The sequence below is a fragment of the Castor canadensis genome, chromosome X, assembly GCF_047511655.1.
Source record: "Castor canadensis chromosome X, mCasCan1.hap1v2, whole genome shotgun sequence".
Lineage (NCBI taxonomy): Eukaryota > Metazoa > Chordata > Mammalia > Rodentia > Castoridae > Castor > Castor canadensis.
This window is the reverse complement of record NC_133405.1, coordinates 88,924,155-88,945,758: the sequence shown is the minus strand read 5'-3', so window position 1 is coordinate 88,945,758 and position 21,604 is coordinate 88,924,155. Positions and strand designations below refer to the sequence as shown.

General features: G+C 38.5%; 1 pseudogene; it reads right to left on the bottom strand.

Moving 5' to 3' along the window:
• Positions 1 to 18,915: 18,915 nt before the first annotated feature.
• Positions 18,916 to 20,523, bottom strand: LOC141419471 (glycogen synthase kinase-3 alpha pseudogene; annotated as a pseudogene).
• Between the last annotated feature and the right edge of the window lie 1,081 nt (positions 20,524 to 21,604).

The following is a 21,604-nucleotide window of genomic DNA, read 5'->3' as shown; positions in this document are numbered from 1 at the left end:
TATATGACTAGTTACCCAAAGTCCAATTCCAGTTCAGTCAGTGGTCTATCTACCTCCAACTTGCATTCCTGTGGTTGAATGAAGCTGGCGATAGACAATACCATGATGACAGATCACACCTTCAAACATGTCCATGAACCTCAAGAGGATCTTTAAAGTTGCCTGGCAATAATACTATATTTACATAGTCAAGTTCTTCCCTATTATGACTGCATGATAGAATGATCCACAGATCTTTTAGTAATAACAGTGTCTTAGCTCTACCCCTGGAAAAAAATCTGGCTTAATTTGTCTGGGTGTTGATGGTCTGGTGCTCCAAATTGTTAACATCTCTCCAGGTGATTCTGTTCTGAAGTTGGAGTTAAGAATCAATGCTTTACTCATTTTCCCATCCTCTTAGATGACTCTTTCATACCCTTTCTTCTCTTTACACTTCCGTACTTCATATTTCCATCACCTTCTTTCCCATCCTCATTCACAGCTGATGACCTTCCATTCTATTTTATTAATAACATGGAAGCAATTAGGGAGGATTTCCACAAATTCCCACTGACTCATCATCCCATAATGCTCACTTTCTTCTTTTTCAGATGAACTCTTAAAGCTCCTATCGAAAGTCACTCCTCTCAATCATGCGCTAGGTCCCATTCATGCCTAACAATTAACTAAGGAAATTTCCCCAATTATTTTCCTTCCTCCCTCTTGTATTGTGAATTTGCTTTCTCCCCCACTCCTGGTAACTTTACCCACTTCTCTCTCTGGCAACCAATCATTTGCCTCCTCTCCTTGAAGGAAAAATATCCCTCCAAGTCTTGTCTGTACCATCTCCAAATACTTTCTTCTCCTCACTAAAATATATTCTATCTGTGCTCTCTCATTTTTGTTTTACTGAAACTGCTTGCTTCAAGTTCATGAGTGACCTCCACATTGCTAAATCAAATGACCACTTACGTTTTTCTGACTTTCCTTGGCTCAGCTGGATTTGTGAGAGTTGATCACACCCTTCTCTTTAAAACTTTCACTTCATTTTGCTTGACTTGGCCTAGTGTTATTCTCACTTCACTGACTGTTCCTTCTCAGATTATTTTGGTTTTAAGAATTTTGATACCTAAAGAAAATCACTGCAGTGGTTTTAGCATAGTCCAGTCACACATTTTATCCATAAATACTCATCCACATATATAATTATATTTTTATAATACCTTTTCCTAAAAAATATTAAGTGCTCTTTAATCATTCAATACTGTGAGAAATTTTATTTAGGGTTACTTAATAAAACATCAAATATTTTTATTATAGTTATTTAATCACTTCCATATTTTTATACTGCAGTTAACACAATAACAAATATCTTTGCTCATAAATCTTTTGGGGCATAAGTATATTTGGTTGAGATATTCAAGGAGAGATGGTACTTGATTAAAGTTTAAGATCTGTCAAGAAATGATTCAAGTGAGTCAAATAAAGGTTACCATGTTTATTAAGCTGATAAGCCTCAAAAAATAGTTGAAGACAGGGGAGCAGGATAAAAGTCTTTGCTGTTTTGGAAGAGGCAGCTGATTTAACATTAACTGACCCAGAGGTCATTGCTGGTTTTTATGCTGTTTGCTTGGAGAGCATTAGTGAAAGTCTAATACACAATAGACTGGTATTTTATAAGAACTGTTTTTGAAACACTTGCAATTTATCTTGTGGTCAATGTTCACCAAGTGGAGGAGGTAAGTAGGAAAAAAGACAACACATAGACTACTACTTAGAAGAGCGGGGATAAAGGAAGAAGGAAGGGGGTAACCTGGGCACCCTTTTACCATGCTTGTTTTAGTCCTTTAACATTCCCCTTAGTGAAAATGAATCTTTTTCCATTGCTGACCCATGTGGAAGAGAGTATATAGATCTGCAAGAGTGTTCAGAAGTCAAACTTAAAGGAATTTCTTAGGTAGAGGCAGAAGTAATTGCTACAAGGTAAACACTGAGAGAAGAAAGACTGTACCTGAACACATTTGTCTGACTATGACAAGTTTATAAATCAAAAAATCTATGATTGTCAGAAGCAGATGACCAGAAAGCAGTTGATACAAAAAGAAATACCTTAATGGAATAACCCTTTCATTAGTTTTTCACACACACACACATACACACCTTCACCCCCTCACACACACACGGGTGCTCATGCACACACTCACACAGATTAAAGGTGGCAAAGATATTTGTACCTTTTGAGTCATGGGGAAACTCTAAATTTCTGAAACAAAATGATTACCCTCTGTCATAAGAAAAATAAGTAAATATTTGACAAGTAAGGAAGACAAAGATTACAAAACACATTTTAAGTCAACTTAAGGACTATTATTTTCTGATAATTAAGCTTAATTGGAGTACTAATAATAAAGATATAGAAAACCTGAAAAACAACCAAGTTGAAGTGAACAGTTCAATATCCTAAATAAAATCCTCAATTGAAAGCTTGATGAACAGTGTAGAGAAAGTTCAAAATAGAGTATCTGGAGCAGAAGACAAAGATTGGATCAATCACTCAAAGACCATGAAGAAGTGTCAAGAAAATGTAATGGAACAGGCAAGACATCTGGGACACCATCAAAAGACCAAATCTATGAATAGTGGGTGTAGAAGAAGGAGAAGAGATACAAACTAAAGACATAGATAACCTATTCAATAAGATAACTGAGAACTTCCCCAACCCTGAGAAAGAGAGTGACATCCAGGTTCAGGAGGCTAACAGAACACCAAACTGTCAGAAAGGAAACATCCCTAGACACATCACAATCAAAACACTCAATATACAGAAAAAAAACTATACTGAAAGCTGCAAAAGAGAAAAGACAGGTCATATTATAAAGGCAAACCCATTAGAATAACAATTTATCAGCACAAAGTCTAAAAATAAGGTCATGGAAAGACATATTTCAGGCCCTCAAAAAAATGTCAACCTAGATGAGTCTATCCAGCAAAACTAACCTTCCTCATTGAAGGAGAAATGAAATTCTTTCACAACAAACAAAAACTAAAGCACTTCATGACCACGAAACCAGCACTGTAGAAAATACTTAAAGGTCTGCTAGAAACAGAAGAAGAAATTAGAATATGCCAGGAAGATGCAAGAAAGAATAAACTCTATTGACTAAGCAGACTAGTAAAGTAGTAAACAAGGAGTAGGGGAAAAGTAAACAACAGGGGAATAAAAATGACTAGAAACAACACACACCTTTCAAAACTAACACTGAATTTTAATGGACTTAGAGCCACAACCAAACAACATAGAACAGCAAATTGGATTGGAAAACAAGACCCAACTATATTTTTCTTACAGTGAATACACATTACTGAAGAAACAAATACTGCCTTAGATTGAAATGTGGAAAAAAGGTTTTTCAAGCAACAGACCCCATAAACAGGCAGGAGTTACCTCTACTTATATCTGGTAAAGTAGACATCAGACTAAAATCAGTCAGAGAGACAAGGAAGGTCACTTCATATTAATTAAAGGAACAATTCATCAAGAGAAAATATCAATTCTTAACCTATATGTATCAAACATTGGGATGCCCAACTATATTTAAAAACTCTAATGGAGTATAAAAAGGACATTGATTTTTGTAGATTGATTTTTTTTATCCTGCTACTTTGCTGAGGCTGTTTATGGTGTGTATGAGTTTCTGGTGGAGTTTTATGGTCTTTTAGTCATAAGAGCATGTTGTCTTTGACTACTGCCTTTCCACTTTGCATTCCTTTTAAGGCTTATTCCTGTTTCTGTTTCTTTTCGTTTCTTTTTTTGCTCTGGCTAAGAATTCTAGGACTAGAGAGAGTGGATGCCCTTGCCTTGCTCCTGACTTTAGAGGAAATGTTTTCAGATTTTCCCCATTTAGTATGATGCTGGCTATAGGCTCATCATAGTTGAAAGCATTATGTTCTTCTTTCATCATGAAAGGACATTGAATTTTATTGACGGTCTTTTCTGCGATCATCTCGTTTTCATCTTGGCTTCTGTTAATATGCTGTGCTACACTTAATGATTTGCATGTGTTGAACCATCTCTGCATCCTTGGGGTGAAACCAACTTGATCATGGTGTATGATCATTTTTGATATGCTGTTGAATTCGGTTTGCCAATATTTTACTGACAATATTTGCATCTATGTTCATTAAAGAGAATGGTCTGTGATTCTCTTTTTGGTTGTATCCTTATCCGCTTTTGGGATGAGTGTAATGCTGGCTTCATAGGATGAGTTTTGCAGTGTTCCTTCCCTTCTTATTTTGTGGAAAACTTTGAGGAGTGTTGGTATTAGTTCTTATTTAAAGGTCTGGTAGAATTCAGCAGCGAATTCGTCAAGTCCTGGACTTTTCTTTTATGGGAGACTCCTTATCACTGCTTCAATTTCATATCTTGCTATAGATGTATTTAGATGACTTATACATCTTGGTTCATGTTTTGATAGTTGTGTGTATTTAGAAATTTGTCCATTTCTTCTAGATTTTCTAAAATCAGTAGCCTTTCTATACTCCAAAAATGAATAGATTGAGAAAGAACATAGGGAAGTAATTCCATTTAAAATAGCCTCAGAAAAATCAAACACTTAAGAATAAACTTAACAAAGGATGGGAAAGACCTCTACAAGGAGAACTATAAACCACTGAGGAAAGAAATTGAAAAAGACTACAGAACATGGAAAGACTTCCCAAGCTCATGGATTGGTAGAATCAACATAGTAAAAATGGCTACCAAAAACAATCTACATGTTCAATGCAATTCTCACCAAAATTCCAATAGCATTCAGCACAGATATTGAAAAATCATCCCAAAAGTACATTTGGAAGCACAAAATACCATGAATAACTGATGCAATACTGAGCAAAAAGAGCAAGGCTGGAGGTATCACAATATGTGACTTCAAAGTACACTACAGAGCCAAAGCACTAGAAATAGCACAGTACTGGCTCAGAAAAAAAAAAGGTGGAACAGAATAGAAGACCCGGATATGAATCTATGCAGCTACAAAAGTCCTCCTGACTTTTGACAAAGGTTCCAAAAAACATATGATGGAGAAAAGACAGCCTAATAGAGCATTATGAGTCAAAAATGAATGCTTCTTCAAACTGAAAATGGTGACAGATGGAGGGTAATCTTATGAAATACAGATTAAATATCCACATTGGAACACTGAGTAGGACATTCAACCTTCTACGTAAGTTTGTTATAGAATTATAGTTGCGTGTTTCTTAGACATACAGTATAATAGATAATTATGAGCCAAAATGAATGTCTTTCCAAATGGAAAATGCTGACAGATAGAGAGTAATTCCTTGAAATAAAAACTCAATACACAGACTGGAACAATGTGCCAGACATTCAAACTTGCAATTAATTTCATTTTAGAATGGCAGTTACATGTTTCTCCTCCATACAAACAATAGAACTTTATGAAAGCAAATTAATGTTTCTTTCAATTGATAACTGTGATATATGGAGAGTAAACCTAGCAAATGTGGACTCAGTAACAAGAGTGAATATATTGCAAGAACATTCAAACATCTAATGATGATCATTTTATAGCAGTAGCTACACGTTTCTCTGCCATAGAGCCTAATAGAATATCATATGTCTAAGTGAATGTTTCTTCAAATTGAAAATGGTGAAAGATAGACATAATCCTATGAAATATAGACTCAATTCCCAGAGTGAAATACTTCACAGGCTATTTCACTTAATAACTAAGTTGGTTTTACAATGGCAGGTAGATGTTTCTCTGCCATAAACATAATAGAGCATGATGAGCCAAAATGAAATTTTTTTCAAATTGAAATTGGTGGTAGATGATAGATGGAGGGAAATTCTATCAAACACTCAGTTCCCTGAAAAAAAATTGTGAAGGACATTCAACCATTTAGCTAAGTTAGTTTTCAAATGGCAGTTAACTGTTTCTCTGCCATAATAATAACAGAGAATTAAGAGCCAAAATGAATGTTTCTCCAAATTGGAAATGCTGACAGATGAAAAGTAATCTTATGAAGTACAGACTCAATACAAAGAGTGGAACATTGTGCAAGACATTCAGCCTGCTAACTAAGGTGGTTATAGAATGGCAGTTACATGCTTCTCTGCCATACACTATGATAGACCATTATAAGCCAAATGAATGTTTCTTCATTGTGATAAGAAGGAAGCTATGTTCACAGGGAACTGCTACAACTAGAAGCAGGGCAGTACCAGTGCTCAGTTTTGGATCTAAAATGGGGCAAGATGGTGGATCTCTGACATCTGTGACCATTGGTGGCAACTGGCTAACCCCAATGAGAAAGACACTGGAGCCCCAAAGGGAATCTTTGAATCCACAAATATAGAAGCAACCAAATGTGGTAAAAAATGGCTCACAGGTCAGCACTTCCTATCCCCAGCCTATGAAAGCACTGTATGGTCCCACTCCTCCATGCTCCATGGTAAGTCCTGCTATTGGGAACACAAAACAAAGGGACTCTGAGCTCTACACACTCACTTGCTACACCACACCTGAAACACCAAGAAAATCCACACCTCTACCCAAGCAGACCACAGGGCCCCTGCTGCTCCACAGGTGCCAGAAGGCACCCACCATCAGCTTTGTTCTTCCATGCCTGCAACAGCTGCACTACTCAGCTCCTGGAAGCTTGCTGCCTTGCACAACCAGACACTGTGCCCTGTAGGCACTACAAGAAACAAGTCCACAGTTTTTGTTCTCCCATGCCTTCTGAGGTTGCTATGCTTGGCTGTGGGAAGCCCGCACCCTGGCACAAACAGGTCCCAAGACCCCTGCTGCCCCAAGGGCACCTGAAAGTGAGAGCCCACTGGCTTTGTTGCCCCACTGGCACTGTCAACTTGCTACACAGCACTGGGAATGTGTTGCTACATGCACACCCCAGGCTCCATGCTTTGCTACTCTGCAAGCACCAGGAGGCCTGCTTCCTCACAGTGCACAGAGGCCCAGCACTGCCATCCTGTCCACCTGTGGGAGAATCCCCACTACCCCATCAAAGAGTGGGAACCCAGGTCCTGTACTGAGTGGTAATCTGCCACTCTGTGGGCACCAGGAGACCTGCCTCCTAACAGTGCAAAGAGGCCTAGCACTCCCCACCACACCTGCCCACAGGAGAGTCCCCACTCCACCATCAAACAGCAAGAATCCCAGCTCCTCCTCAGAAGATAATCTGCTACTCTGTGGGCACCAGGAAACCTGCTTCCCCATGGTGCACAGATCTGCTTCCCTAAAGTGCACAGAGGCCCAGCACTCCCCAGTGCATCCGACCATGGGAGAGTTCCTGCCCCTTGTCAGAAAGAGCAGTAATCTGCCACACTGAAGGGAGTCCCAGGAGACCTTCTTCCCAATGGTGCACAGAAGCCCAGGGCTCATCACAACTCCTGTCCATGGGAGAGATTCCACTCCCCTGTTGAAGATGGAGAACACCAGCTTCCACACTGAAGGGAGGAAAGTGGTTACCTGCTACTCTGCAGGCAGCTCCAGGAGGGCTCCTTCTCCACAGTGCACAGAGGCTCAGCACACCCCACTATGCCTTACCATTGGAGAGTTTCCACTCCTCAGTCAAAGGGCAAAACCCAGCTCCTCCACTGAGTGGGAATCTGCTACTCTGTATGTGCCAGGAGACCTGCCTCCCCACACTACACAGAGACTGCACTGCACATGCCCAACCACATGACAGTCCCTGTTCACTTATCACCAACCCCCCCACTGAAGGAAGGAAAGTGGCCTGTTACTTTGTAGGCTTCCCCAAGGTGCACAAAGGCCCAGTGCTCCCCAACATGCCTGTCTGCAAGAGAGTCCCTGCTGTACTTCAAAGAGCAGGAACCCCATCTCCCTCATTGAGGGAAGTAAAGTGGTAATGTGCACCACAAAAAGAACAGTGCATGAGGTAAGATTTTCAACATGCCTCTCTATGAGGAAAATTGTTGAACCCCAGGAGTAAAAGCTCAAAACACCAACACTGTGGCACAAGGGCATCAAACCCTGAACCAAAACCAACTCCAGATGCATAAATCTCAATGCAGAATGACACAGCAAAACAAATGCTTTCCCTCAAAAGCCAACTCCACCACTAAGGATTTAAACAACTGCATAGAGGAAGAAATATCAAATTGTGATTTCAAAAAAATAGTAGTAAGAATGATTAGCAAGCTCAAAGAAGTCACAAAAAAGCTAGTATCTGATCTCAAAGAGGATGTGAGTAGACAATTAAATGAGCTCAAAGAGAATACAAACAGATAAATGAAATTAAGCAGACTATGCAGGATATGAAAGAGGAAATCAATGAAGATATGGAAAACCTGAAAAATAAGCAATCTGAAATAAAGAGCTGAATATTTCAAATAAAAATCTCAACTAAGAGCAAGGTAAAAATAGAGTATCAGGAGCAGAAGACAAAGTAGAGGAATTAGGTCAAACAGTAAAAGACCATGAAAAAGTCTTTAAAAAATATTAATGGAACATGTGAGCCACCTGGGACACCACAAAAAGACCAAACATACGAATCATAGGTATAGAAGAAGGAGAAGAGATACAAACTAAAAGCATAGGGAACCTATTCAATAGAATAATAGCTGAAAACTTCCCTAACCTGGAGAAAGAGAGAGTCATCCAGGTACAGGAGGCTAACAGAGCTCCAACCGTCAGGCCTCAAAAAGAAACACCATGAGACATACCATAAACAAAACACTCAATGCACAAAGAAAGAATACTGAAAGCTGTGAAAGAGAAAAGACAAGTCACATATAAAGGCAAACTCATTAGAATAACAGTAGATTTCCCAACACAAACTCTAAATGCAAGAAGGACATAGGAAGAAATAATTCAGGCCCTGAAAGAAAGCAACTGTCAATCTAGACTAGTCTACCCAGCAAAACTATCTTTCCTAATTGAAGAAGTTAAAACCTTCCACAATGAGGAAAATTTAAAGGAATTCACGACTACAAGACAGCAATGCAGAAAATACTTAAAGGACTTGTACACACAGAAGAAGAAACTAGAGTGAGACGGGAAGATTCAAGAAAGAATAAACCCTTTTGACCAAGAAGACCAGTAAATAAGGAATAGGTAAAAGTAAACAGCAGGGGAATGAATAAAAATGACTGGAAGCACCTTGCACCTCTCAATATTAACACTGAATGTAAACAGCCTCAATGCCCCAATCAAAAGATACAGAATAGCAAACTGGGTCAGAAAACAAGACTAAACCATATGTTGCTTACAAAAGAGTCATCTCACTGAATAAAATAACCAGTGGCTTAGACTCAAAAGGTTTTCCAAAAAAATGGACCCCATAAACAGGAAAGAGTAGCTATATTCGTATCTGACAAAGTAGACTTCAGGCTAAAATCAGTCAAAAGAGACAATGAAGGTCATTTCATACTAATTAAAGGAACAATACCTCAAGAGAAACTATCAATTCTTAACATATAGGCACCAAACATAGGAGCACCTATCCACATTAAAAAAAAAAAACTCTAATGGAAGTAAGAATACAGATAGACCCAAGCACAGTGAAAGTGGGAGACCTGAATATCACACTGTCACCAACAGATAGGTCATCCAGGCAAAAGATCAACAAAGAAACTTCAGTGCTGTTCCACACATTAGACCAAATGGACATATTAGATATCTACAGAGTATTTCATCCAAAAATTGGGCAGTACACATTCTTTTCTGCAGCTCATGAAACTTTCTCCAAAATAAAGCATATTTTAGGACACAAAGCAAGTAACAAATTCAAGTGAATTGAATTAATCATATCAGATCACAACAGAATAAAACTAGACCTCAGCAACAATAGAAACCACAGAAAATATGCAAGTGTATGAAGACTGAACAACATACTGCTAAAGGCCAGTGGGTAAACAAAGAAATAAGGGAAGAAATCAAAAACTTCCTCAAAGCTAATGAAGATGAAAATACAACCTACCAGAATCTGTGGGACACAGTAAAGACTTTGAGAAGGGGAAAGGTTATAGCTATAAGTGCTATATTAAAAAACCAGTTCTCAAATAAACAAACTCACAATGCACCTTAAGCTCCTGGAAAAACAAGAACAAACCAAACCCAAAACCAGCAGCTGGAAAGAAATAATAATGATCAGGGCCAACATCAATGAGATCAAGACCAAAATCCTATATGAAGAAACAATGAAACAAAAAGTTGGTACTTGAAAACATTAACAAGATCGAGAAACCCTTAGCCCACATGACAACACAGAGGAGGGAAAAGCACAAATTACTAAAATCAGTGAAGAAAAATGGGACATAACCACAAATACTAATAAAATACACAGGATCATTGCAGAGTACTTTGAAAACTTACATTAAAGTAAACTGGAAAATCTAGGTGAAATGGACAAATTTCTAAATGCATATATTAACCAAAGTTGAGCCAAGAAGATGTTGACCACCTAAATAGACCTATTACAAGGAATGAAATTGAAGCAGTAATAGGGAGCCTCACCACAAAGAAGAACCCAGGAACTGAAGGACTCACAGTTGAAATTTACCAATCCTTTAAATGAGAACTAATACCAATACTCCTCAAAATTTTCCAAGAAATACAAAGGGAAGGATGACTACATAACTCATTCTCTGAAGTCAGCATTACACTCATTCCAAAACCCAATAAAGATGCAATCAAAAAGCAGAATTACAGACCAATATCTTTACTGAATATATATGCAAAGATTCTCAACAAAATACTGGCAAACAGAATTCAACAACACATCAAAAAATCATACATCATGATCAATTTGGTTTCATTCCAGGGATGCAAAGATCATTCAACAAATGTAAATCTATAAATGTAATGTAGCATATAAGCACAAACAGAGAAAAAAACCCACATGATCTGCTCAGTACATACAAAAACAGCCTTTGAATGGAAACAGCCAAGATGTCCCACCACTGATGAATGGATTAAGAAAATGTGGTATCTATACACAATGGAATTTTATGCAGCCATGAAGAAGAATGAAATGTTATCATTCGCTGGTACATGGATGGAATTGGAGAACATCATTCGGAGTGAGGTTAGCCTGGCCCAAAAGACCAAAAATTGTATGTTCTCCCTCATATGTGGACATTAGATCAAGGGCAAACACAATAATGGGATTGGACTTTGAGCACATGATAAAAGTGAGAGCACACAAGGGAGGGGTGAGGATAGGTAAGACACCTAAAAAATTAGCTAGCATTTGTTGCCCTTAACACAGAGAAACTAAAGCAGATACCTTAAAAGCAACTGAGGCCAATGGGAAAAGGGGACCAGGAACTAGAGAAAAGGTGAGATCAAAAAGAATTAACCTAGAAGGTAACACACATGCACAGGAAATTAATGTGAGTCAACTCCCTGTATAGCTATCCTTATCTCAACCAGCAAAAACCCTTGTTCCTTTCTATTATTGCTTATACTCTCTCTACAACAAAATTAGAAATAAGGCCAAAATAGTTTCTGCTGGGTATTGAGGGGGTGGGGGGGAGAGGGAGGGGGCAGAGTGGGTGGTAAGGGAGGGGGTAGGGGCAGGGGAGAGAAATGACCCAAGCCTTGTATGCACATATGAATAATAAAATTAAAAAAAACAGCCTTTGACAAAGCTCAACATCCTTTCATGATAAAAGCTCTGAAGAATCTAAGAATAGAAGGAATGTACCTCTACACAGAAAGAGCTATATAAGAGAAACCTATGGTCAACATTGTACTAAATGGAGAACAACTGAAATCATTCCTGCTAAAGTCAGGAATGAGACAGGGATGCCCACTTTCCCCATTCCTATTCAATATAGTTTTGGACTTCCTAGGCAGAGCAATAAGACAAGAGCAAAAATTAAATGAGATTCAAATAGAGAAGGAAGAAGTTAAATGATCCCTATTTGAAAATGACATGATCTTATACCAAAAAGACCCTAAAAACTCTACAAAAAATTTTTAGAAATTATAACCCTTTTAGCAAACTAGCTGAACACATAATTAACATACAAAAATCAGTAGCCTTCCTATATACCAGCACAACAGAATGAAAGAAATCAGGGAAATGATTCTATTTACAATAGCCTAAAAATATGTACCTTGGGATAAATTTAACAAAGGAAACTAAAAGCCTTTTTAATGAAAATTATAAACCACTGCAGAGAGAAATCAAAGAAAATATCAGAAGATGAAAAGATCTCCCATGTTCGTGGATTGGTAGGTTCAATATTGTGAAAATGGCCATACTACTAAAAGCAATCTGCATATTCAGTGCACTCCCTACCAAAATTCCAATGACATTCTTCACAGAAATAGAAAACTTAATTCTGAAATACATATGGAAACATGTATAGCCAAAGCAATTCAGAGCAAAAAGTCTAATGCTGGAGGCATCACAATACCCAATTTCAAACTATACTACAGAGACATAACAATAAAAACAGCATGGTATTGGCACAAAAACATACAGAAAGAACAATGGATCAGAACAGAGGATCCAGGTATAAATCCACACATCTACAGCCTTTGTCGATCTTCAACAAAGGAGACCAAAACACAGAATAGAGAAAAAAACAGCCCCTTCAACAAATGTTGCTGAGAAAACTGGATATCAACATGTAGAAGAATGAAACTAGATCCCTGTCGTGAATTTCACCCTGTACCAAAATCAACTAAAAGTGGATCAAAGACCTGAATATAAGGCCTGAAACATTGAAACGACTCCAGAAAGTTGTAGGAAATACACTGAAACATATTGCTATAGGGAAAAACTTCTGAAGTAGAACTCAAAAGTCTCAGCATCTAAGAGAAAGAATGAAGAAATGGGACAATATCAACCAATCAAGCTTTTGCACAGCAAAAGAAAGAGTCACTAGACTCAAGACACAGCCCACAAAATAGGAGAAAATCTTTGCCAGTTACTCATCTGATAAGGGAATAATATTCAGAATCTATAAGGAGCTCCAAAAACTCAACTCCCAAAGAATCAACATCCCAATGAAGAAACAGCCACATGAATTAAACAGAATTCTGAAAGAAAGAAGTACAAATGGCCAGTAAATGAATGAAGAAGTGTTCAACTTCCCTGATTATAAAAGAGATGCAAATCAAAAGTACACTTAGATTTCTTCTCACCTCAGTTAGAATGGACATAATCAAGGACAAGACAACAACAAATGCTGATAAGGATGCAGCAAAACAGAAACTTATATACACTGTTGGTGGGGATGCAAATTAATACAACCACCATGGAAAGAAGTATGGAGATTTCTCAAAAAGCTAAAGATAGAATATCCATATGAGCCAATGATATCACTCTTAGGCATCTACCCAAAGGAACATAAGGCAGGATACAATAGAGACATCTGTACACCAATGATCATTGCAGCACTATTCACCATAGAAAAGCTTTGGAAAGAACTCAGGTACTCTACCCCTGAAGAATGGAACAAGAAATGGGGTGCATGTACATGATGGAGTTTTACTCAGCCATAAGGAAAAATGACAGATGGTTTGAAGGTAAATGGATGAAATTGGAGGACATCATGTTATGTGGAGTAAGCCAGGCTCAGAAAGACAAAGGCCGTATGTTTTCTCTCATACGTGGATAATAGATCCAAAAGGTAAACATATACACAAAAACAAGCATATCCATATATAAACTCATATGTGGAACATGTTTGTAATAGTGGAACTACTCTATGGAACTTAGGGAAAGGAAAAGAATGAAAGAGCATCAGTAATATTGTAAAACATAACATCTGTGATGATAGAGGATATAAGGATGTGTACTGAAAGTTGTTGAAAAATAGGGGGTGGGAGGTAAAGGGGTAAGAGAGACTAATGGAAGGAGTTGAACAGACCAGAGTATACCCACCATGAGGATACACTGAGAAACCCCTTTGAACCTCAACTTAAATATTAATAATGAAAGACAGGGCTGTAGAATACACACAGTATGTGTGGGTAGATACCAATGGGGGGGGGTGTGAATGAAGGAGATGAAGGCAAGGGTATCTGGTTGATGGACTTCATACACATATTCAAAATAGAACAAAGAAACCTCTTGTAATTACTTTCCTGGTTTGGGAGGCAGTTGATCTACAGTGTAAGCTTATTTGTCAAATTAGTTACAAAGTTGAATATCCTGCACAATGTTCCACTATGGGTAGTTAGTTGGTATTTCATAGGATTACTCTCTATCTTTCACCATTTAAAATTTGAAGAAACACTCATTTTAGCTTATAATGATCAACTATGTTGTATGGAAGAGAAACACGTAACTGCTAACTTAAATCCAACTTAGTTCAAAGGTTGAATATCCTGGAAAATGCTCCAATCTAGGAATTGAGTCTGTATTTCATAGGACTACTCACTATCTATCACCATTTTCAAGTTGCAAAAACATATCTTTTGGCTTCTAATGCTCTCTTATGCAGTAAGACAGAAAACAGGTGATTTCCATGCTAATATGATCTTATTCAAAGTTTGAATGTCCTGTTTATACTCCGTTCCAGAAACTGAGTGTATTTCACAGAATTTCTCTCCATCTGTAAGTATTTTCAATTTGAAGGAACATTAATTTTGCCTCATAATGTTCTATTATGGTGTATGGCAGAGAAACATGTAAATGCCATCCGAAAGGAAGATAGGTAGAAGGTTGAAAGTCCTGCACAATTTTCCACTCTAGGAATAGAGTTTATATTTCATAGACTTGCTCTCCATCTATCACAGATTTCAATTTGAGGAAAAATACATTTTGGCTAATACTGATGTACTATGCTATATGACAGAGAAGCATGTAACTGCCATCCGTATATTAACTTATAGAGGGTTAAATGTCCTGTTTAAAGTTCCACTCTAGGAACTGAATGTGTAAATTGAAGGATTACTTCTCCATATATCACAACTTTCAATTTGAAATATCATTCACTTTTTGTCATAATACTCTTTTGTGCCACATGGCACACAAACATGAAATTGCAATGGTAAAAAAAAAAATGTAGTCAGCAGGTTGAATGTTTTCTTCTGTGAATAAATTCTCCACTTCAAAGGATTATACTCCAGCAATCACTATTTTCAATTTGAAGAAACATTAGTTTTGACTCATTATGCTCTGTTATGCTGTATGGCAGAGGAAGATTGAGCTCCCATCTTAAACCAACTTACTTAGAATGTAGAATGTCCATCAAAATATTACACTCTGGGCTGGGTGCTGGTGGCTCACACCTGTATCCTGGCTATTCAGGAGGATTGCAGTTCGAAGCTGTCCATGCAAATAGTTCCATGAGATACTATCTCAAAAAATCCTTCAAAAAATTGGGCTGGTGCAGTGGCTCAAGCTGAAGGGCCTGAGTTCAAGCCACAGTACCACAAAAAAGGTAAAAGATAATGAAAAAATTACACTCTGGGAGTTGAGGCTGATTTTTGTAGACTTCCTCTCCATCTTTCATGGTTTTCAGTATGAAGAGTTTCATTTTGGCTCATGATGCTCTATCAATGTGTATGTCAGATGAACTGAGTCTGTAGTTCATAGGATTGCTCACCAACACCATTTTCAATTTTAAGGGGCATTCATTTTTCCTCATAATGCTGTAATATGAGGTATGCCAGAAAAACATGGAAGTGCCATCCTAAAATGAATTTAGTTAGAAGGTTGAAAGTCTTTCACAATGTCCCACACTGGCAATGAGATCATATTTCATAGGATTATTCTCCATCTATCACCATTATAAATTTGAAGAAACATACATTTTGTTTCATAATGCTGTTATTCTGCATGACATAGAATCATCTAGCTGCCATACTTAAACGAGCTTAGTAAGAAGCTTGAATATTCTGCATAATATTCGATTCTAGGATTTGAGTCTGTGCATCATGGGATTATTCTCTATCTTTGTTTAAAATCTGTAGAAACATGCTCTACTATGCTGTGTAGCAGTTTATCATCAAAGTATCATTCAAAACCCAACTTTGTTAGAAGGTTGAATATCCTGCACCATGCTCCACTCTGGGAACTGAGTCTATTTCTTAGGACTACTTTCAACCTATCACTGTTTTCAATATAAAAAAGCATTCAATTAGTGTCATAGCATCTATTGGCACAGAAACTTGTACGTGCCAATGTAAAATGATGTTAGTTAGCAGGCTGAATACCTGCCCAATGTTCCACTCTGGGAATTGACTCGGTAGTTCATTTGATTACTCTTCATCTATCATTGCTTTCAAATTGAAGAAAAAGGAATTCTGATTCAAAATGCACTATTATGCTGTATGGCAGAGAAACATATAACTCCCATCCTAAAGCTAACTTATTTAGAAAGGTTGAATTTCCTATACAATGTTCCATGCTGAAAATTGAGTGGATATCAGAGGATTACTCTTATTGATCACCATTTTTTATTTGAAGAGACATACATTTTGGCTCATAATGCTCTACTGTGATTATGGCAGAAACATGTAAATGTCATTCTAAAACAAATTTAGTGTGTATTGAATGTCCTAAACACGTTGAACTAAGGGAATTCAGTCTGCATTTCATAGTATTACTCTCCTTATATCATTATTTCCTTCTGAAGAAACATTGATTTGGGTCCATTATCCTCTATAATGCTGTATGTCAGAGTAACATGAAATTCCCAGTTTAAAACCCACTTTCTTAGCAGATTGAATATCCTGCACCATGTTCCACTCTTTGAGTTGAGTCTGTACATGATAGGCTTATTCCCCTTCTATATCCATTGTAATTTTGAAAAAACATTCATTTTGCCTCCTACTGCTCTATTATTCTGTACAAAGAGAAAATTGTTGAGTCCCTTTGTAATACTAACTTAGTTAGAAGGTTGAATGTCCTGCAAAATGTTCCACTCTGTGAATTGATTCTGTATTTCTTGGGATAACCCTACATCAGTCAACATTTTTAACTTGAGGAAACATTTATTTTGGCTGATAAAGCTCTATTATGTTGTATGGGAGGGAAATTTGTAACTCTCATTCTAAAACCAAATGAGTAACAAAGTTGAATGCCATGCAGCATGATCCACTATGTAGTCAGTATTTCATAGGATTAATCTCTATCTTCCACTGTTTTTAATTTGAAGAAACATTTATTTTGGCTCATAATGATGTATTAAGCTGCATGGAAGAGAAACGTGTAATTGCCATCCAAATGCCAACTTATTTAGGATCTGGTTGAATATCCTGCAAAATGCTCCAATGTGGGAATTGAGTCTGTATTTCATAGGATTATTCTCCATCTGTCATCATTTTTAATTTGATGAAACATACATTTTGGCTCCTAATACTCTTCTGCTGTATGGCAGAGAAGCATGTAACTGCCATTCTAAAACTGTCTTAGTGAGAAGTTTTAATGTCCTATTTATGTTCTATTCCATGAATTGAGCCTGTATTTCACAGAATTTCTCTCTATCTGTAACCATCTTCAATTGGAAGGAACATTCATTTTCCCTCATAATGCTCTGTTATGATGGATTGCAGAGAATGAAGATGTTTAGAAGGTCAAAAATCCTGCACAATGTTCCACTCTTGGAATACAGTCCACACTTCATAGGATTGCTTCCCATCTATCACAATTTTCAATTTTAAAGTTGAAATTGAAAAAAAGTTTCATTTTGGTGTAAATATTCTAGCATTCTCCATGGCAGAGAATCATGAAATAGCCATTCTTAAACTAATTTAATTATTAGGTGGAATGTCCCACACAATGTTCCACACTGGGAATTGAATCTGTATTTCGTAGGATTATTCTCCAACTGTCATAGTTTTCAATTTTAGGAAACATTCTGTTTGTCTCATTATGCTCTATTATGCTGTATGGCAGAACAACGTGAAACTTCCATTCAAAAACCAACTTTTTAGAAGGTTGAATGTCATCCACCATGTTCCACTCTGGGAACTGAGTCTCTGTGTCATAGGATTACTCTCCATCTATCACTGTTTTCATTTTGAAGAAGTATACATTATGGCTAATACTGCTGTACTATGCTGTGTGGCAGAGAAGCACATAACTTCCATGCTTAAAACTAGTTAGTGGGTCCTACTTAAAGTTCCACTCTAGGAACTGAGTCTGTAAATTGTAGGATTACTCCCCAGGTATCACCATTTTCAATTTGAAGAATCATTCATTTTTGGTCAGAATGCTCTTTTGTGCTGTATACCATAGAAACATGTAACTGCCATTGGAATAAGAACGTAGTTAGAAGTTTGAATGTCCTGAACAATGTTTTACTCTGGGAATATATGTCCAGGATTAGACGCCATCAATCACTATTTTCAATTTGAAGAAACATTAATTTTTCTCATTATGGTCTAGTATGCTGTATGGTAGAGGAAGATGTAACTTCCATTTTTCATTCATGCTGATAATTTACTAAATGGCAGTCTGTACACAGGCAAACCTTACTGTGGAAATTAAGACACCAGGGACTCTCTCCACTCCCATAGTCCTTCAGAGTGGGCTGAGGAGGGAGGAGGTCTTTGGAGCAGAAGGCAGGAGGGGAGATATAGCTGTAAGAGAAGAGGGCAGGGTGCATGGTGTGAATCAACATTTGTTTTAAGAAAAACATTAAAACAATCTATTTACACCTGGGGGGAGGAGCAAGGAAGGGAAGAGGAGTTGAGATGGGTTGAGTTGGGTGTATTTTCAAGGGACAAGGGAGGAGCTGGAAGTCTGGGGGAGGGAAGGGTGCCATGGGGGTAAGAGGGTCTCATACCCCATCCCCTGTCCTTCCATCTCTTCCCTCCCCAAACCAGTTAAACTCCTCTTAAAAAGCCCACCATAGGTGAGGCTGGTGAGCAAGGGACTAGAGGTGAGGGTAGGGACTCATTTACCTCTGCATGTAGTCTTGGGTCCCAGCCATGGAAACAGCTTGATGGGCTATGGCCTGCCTTCTCAGCCCCACTTGAGACTCCCAGATGGACATGGAAGACTTGGTGGTGGGGCCCTCAGGAAGTTATTGAGGGCAGGTGTGGGTTCAGCTGGCTGCCAGTCTGAGCTGGTCTGAGTGTCAGTTAAAGCTTGTGAGGATAGAGTGAGGGTAGTACTGCCTTCCAGAGACCTCAAGTGAGGAAGAATAAGAATGGCATTGAGAGAAAGTTGGATGGAGAGCTCACCAGTACTTAAATTGAAGAGGGGAGAAGCAGGTGACTGTGGGGGAGCTGGGCTCAGACACACAGCAGTTCATCAAAGAAACTGTGGGCACAGGATTCTGGGGAATGGGGTAAACCTCAGGGACAGAATGTACACCAATAGGCTTGAGGGACAGTACAATGTCCTCTGGCTGTGTCCAAGATTTGAGAACTTTTGTCCAGGAGTGTGCTTTAATCTGGAGGAACTTGACTTCTGTGTACTTGGCATTCATCTCTTGGATTTGCTCCTGAGTTGGTGTTTCTAATACCTTGATGATCTCCACCAGCTGGTCCACCTCACTGTCCCCAGAGAAAATGGTCTGGTCAAGAAGGAGCTCAATCAATGCACAGTCAGCTAACCACACGTGGATGGATGAGGTGTAATCTGTGGCTCCATAGATGAGCTGGGGCCATGGTAGTAATGAGAACAGATGTAGGAGACATTGGGCTCTCCCTGCACCAACTGCTTTACACTGCCAAAATCACAAAGATTGAGGACAACATTAACAGTGTCCACCAGAATGTTGTGGAGCTTGATGCTATGGTGACACACACCTTGGGGGTGGATGTAGGCCAAGCTCTGGAAGACCTGGTACATGTACATCTTGACATAGATAATAGGGATGGTTAATTTGGCCTTGGTAAAATGGCAAGCCATCAGGTACACTGTATCAGGCACATATTCCAGCACCAGGTTTAAATAAATCTCATCTTTCTTTTCCCCACTGGAATAGAAACAGTACTGCAGTGTCACAATATTACAGTGGTCCAGTTTCTGCTTAATCTGCATCTCTCAGTTCTTGAACCCTTTGTCCTGAAGAACCTTCTTGATGGCCACCAGTTCCCTTGTCTCTGTCAGCTGTACCTGGTACATGACCCCAAATGAGCTAGTGTCAATCACTCTGATGCCTGTTTAAGACACCTCTTGGGAGTGTTCTGGGCCTTGACCTAAGGTGGCTACTACCGTGGTCACATTCCCTCTGTCCTGGCCCAGTGTCGCTCTGGGAAGAGGGAAGCTAGTGCCCATGTTGGTCGTGCTGCTACCTCCTCTGCCACTGCCACCAGTGCCCCCCCCCCCGGAGTTCAAGGCTCCCATGTCCCCACTCATGAGCCTGATTGATGCCTTCCCAACAGTGCCGCCTGGGCCAGAGTCTGAGCCCCCGGGTTCCCTGCCAAGGACTCCACCTCCACTTCCTTGGTTAGTGAAGGAAATGGTCTGCACCAAGCCCAAGCACTCAGGGCTGCCTCCTGAAGGCCTGATGCCAACCCTGACACTACCTTTGCCGGGCTCCAGCCTTACTTGACGGTTCAATGTCCAGCAAAGTATTAGACTCTGGGAATTGAGACTATAATTCATAGGATTCCTCTCCATCTTTCATGGTTTTCAATATGAAGTGCTTCATTTTGGTGCATAATGATCTATTAATGTGTGTGTCAGTGGAACATGTAGCTGTCATTCTAAAATGAACCTATTAGAAGGTTGAATTTCCTCTTCATGTTCCACCCTGGTAATTGAATCTGTAGTTCATAGGATTTCTCTCTATCTCTCGCAGTTTTCAATATTAAGGAACATTCACTTTGCCTCATAATTCTCTAGTATGATGTATGGAACTGCCAACCTAAAACAAAGTTAGTTAAAAGGTCTAAAGTACTGCACAATATTCAACAGTGACAATGAGTCTACATTTCATAGGATTATTCTCCTATCATCATTTTCAACGTGAAGAAGCATGCATTTTGGCTCATAATGCTGTTACGCTGTATGGCATAGACTCATGTAACTGCCATAGCTAAAAGAACTTAGCAAGAAGGTTGAATATCCTGAGTAATAGTCCAATATAGGAATTGAGTCTGTGTATCACAGGGTTACTCTCCATCTATCATTGTTAACAATTTGATGAAACATTCTTTATGGCTCATTATTCTCTACTGTTCTATATGGCAGTTTAATAGCAAACTCCCATTCAAAAATCTACTTTGTTAGAAGCTTGAATGTATTACACTGTGTTCCTTTCTGGAAATTGGGTTTATATTGGATAGGATTATTTTTCAGCATATCACCATTTTCATCTTGAAGAAGCATTCATGTAGTCTCATAATGCTCTATTGTGCTGTATGGCACAGAAACTTATAAGTGCCAACCTAAAACAAACTTAGTTACAAGGCTGAATGCCCTGCACAATGTTCTACTCTGTGAACTGACTCCATATTTCATGGGATAGCCCTCCATATGTCAGAAATTTGAAGTAGAAGAAACATTTATTTTGGCCAATAATGCTCTATTATTTTGTATGGGAGAGAAACCTGTAACTCACATTCTAAAACTTCATTAGTTACAAAGTCAAACGTAATGCACAATATTCCACTCTGGTTATTGAGTCACTATTTCATAGGATTATCCTCCATCTGTCACCATTTAAAAATTTTAAGAAACATTCATTTTGGCTCATAAA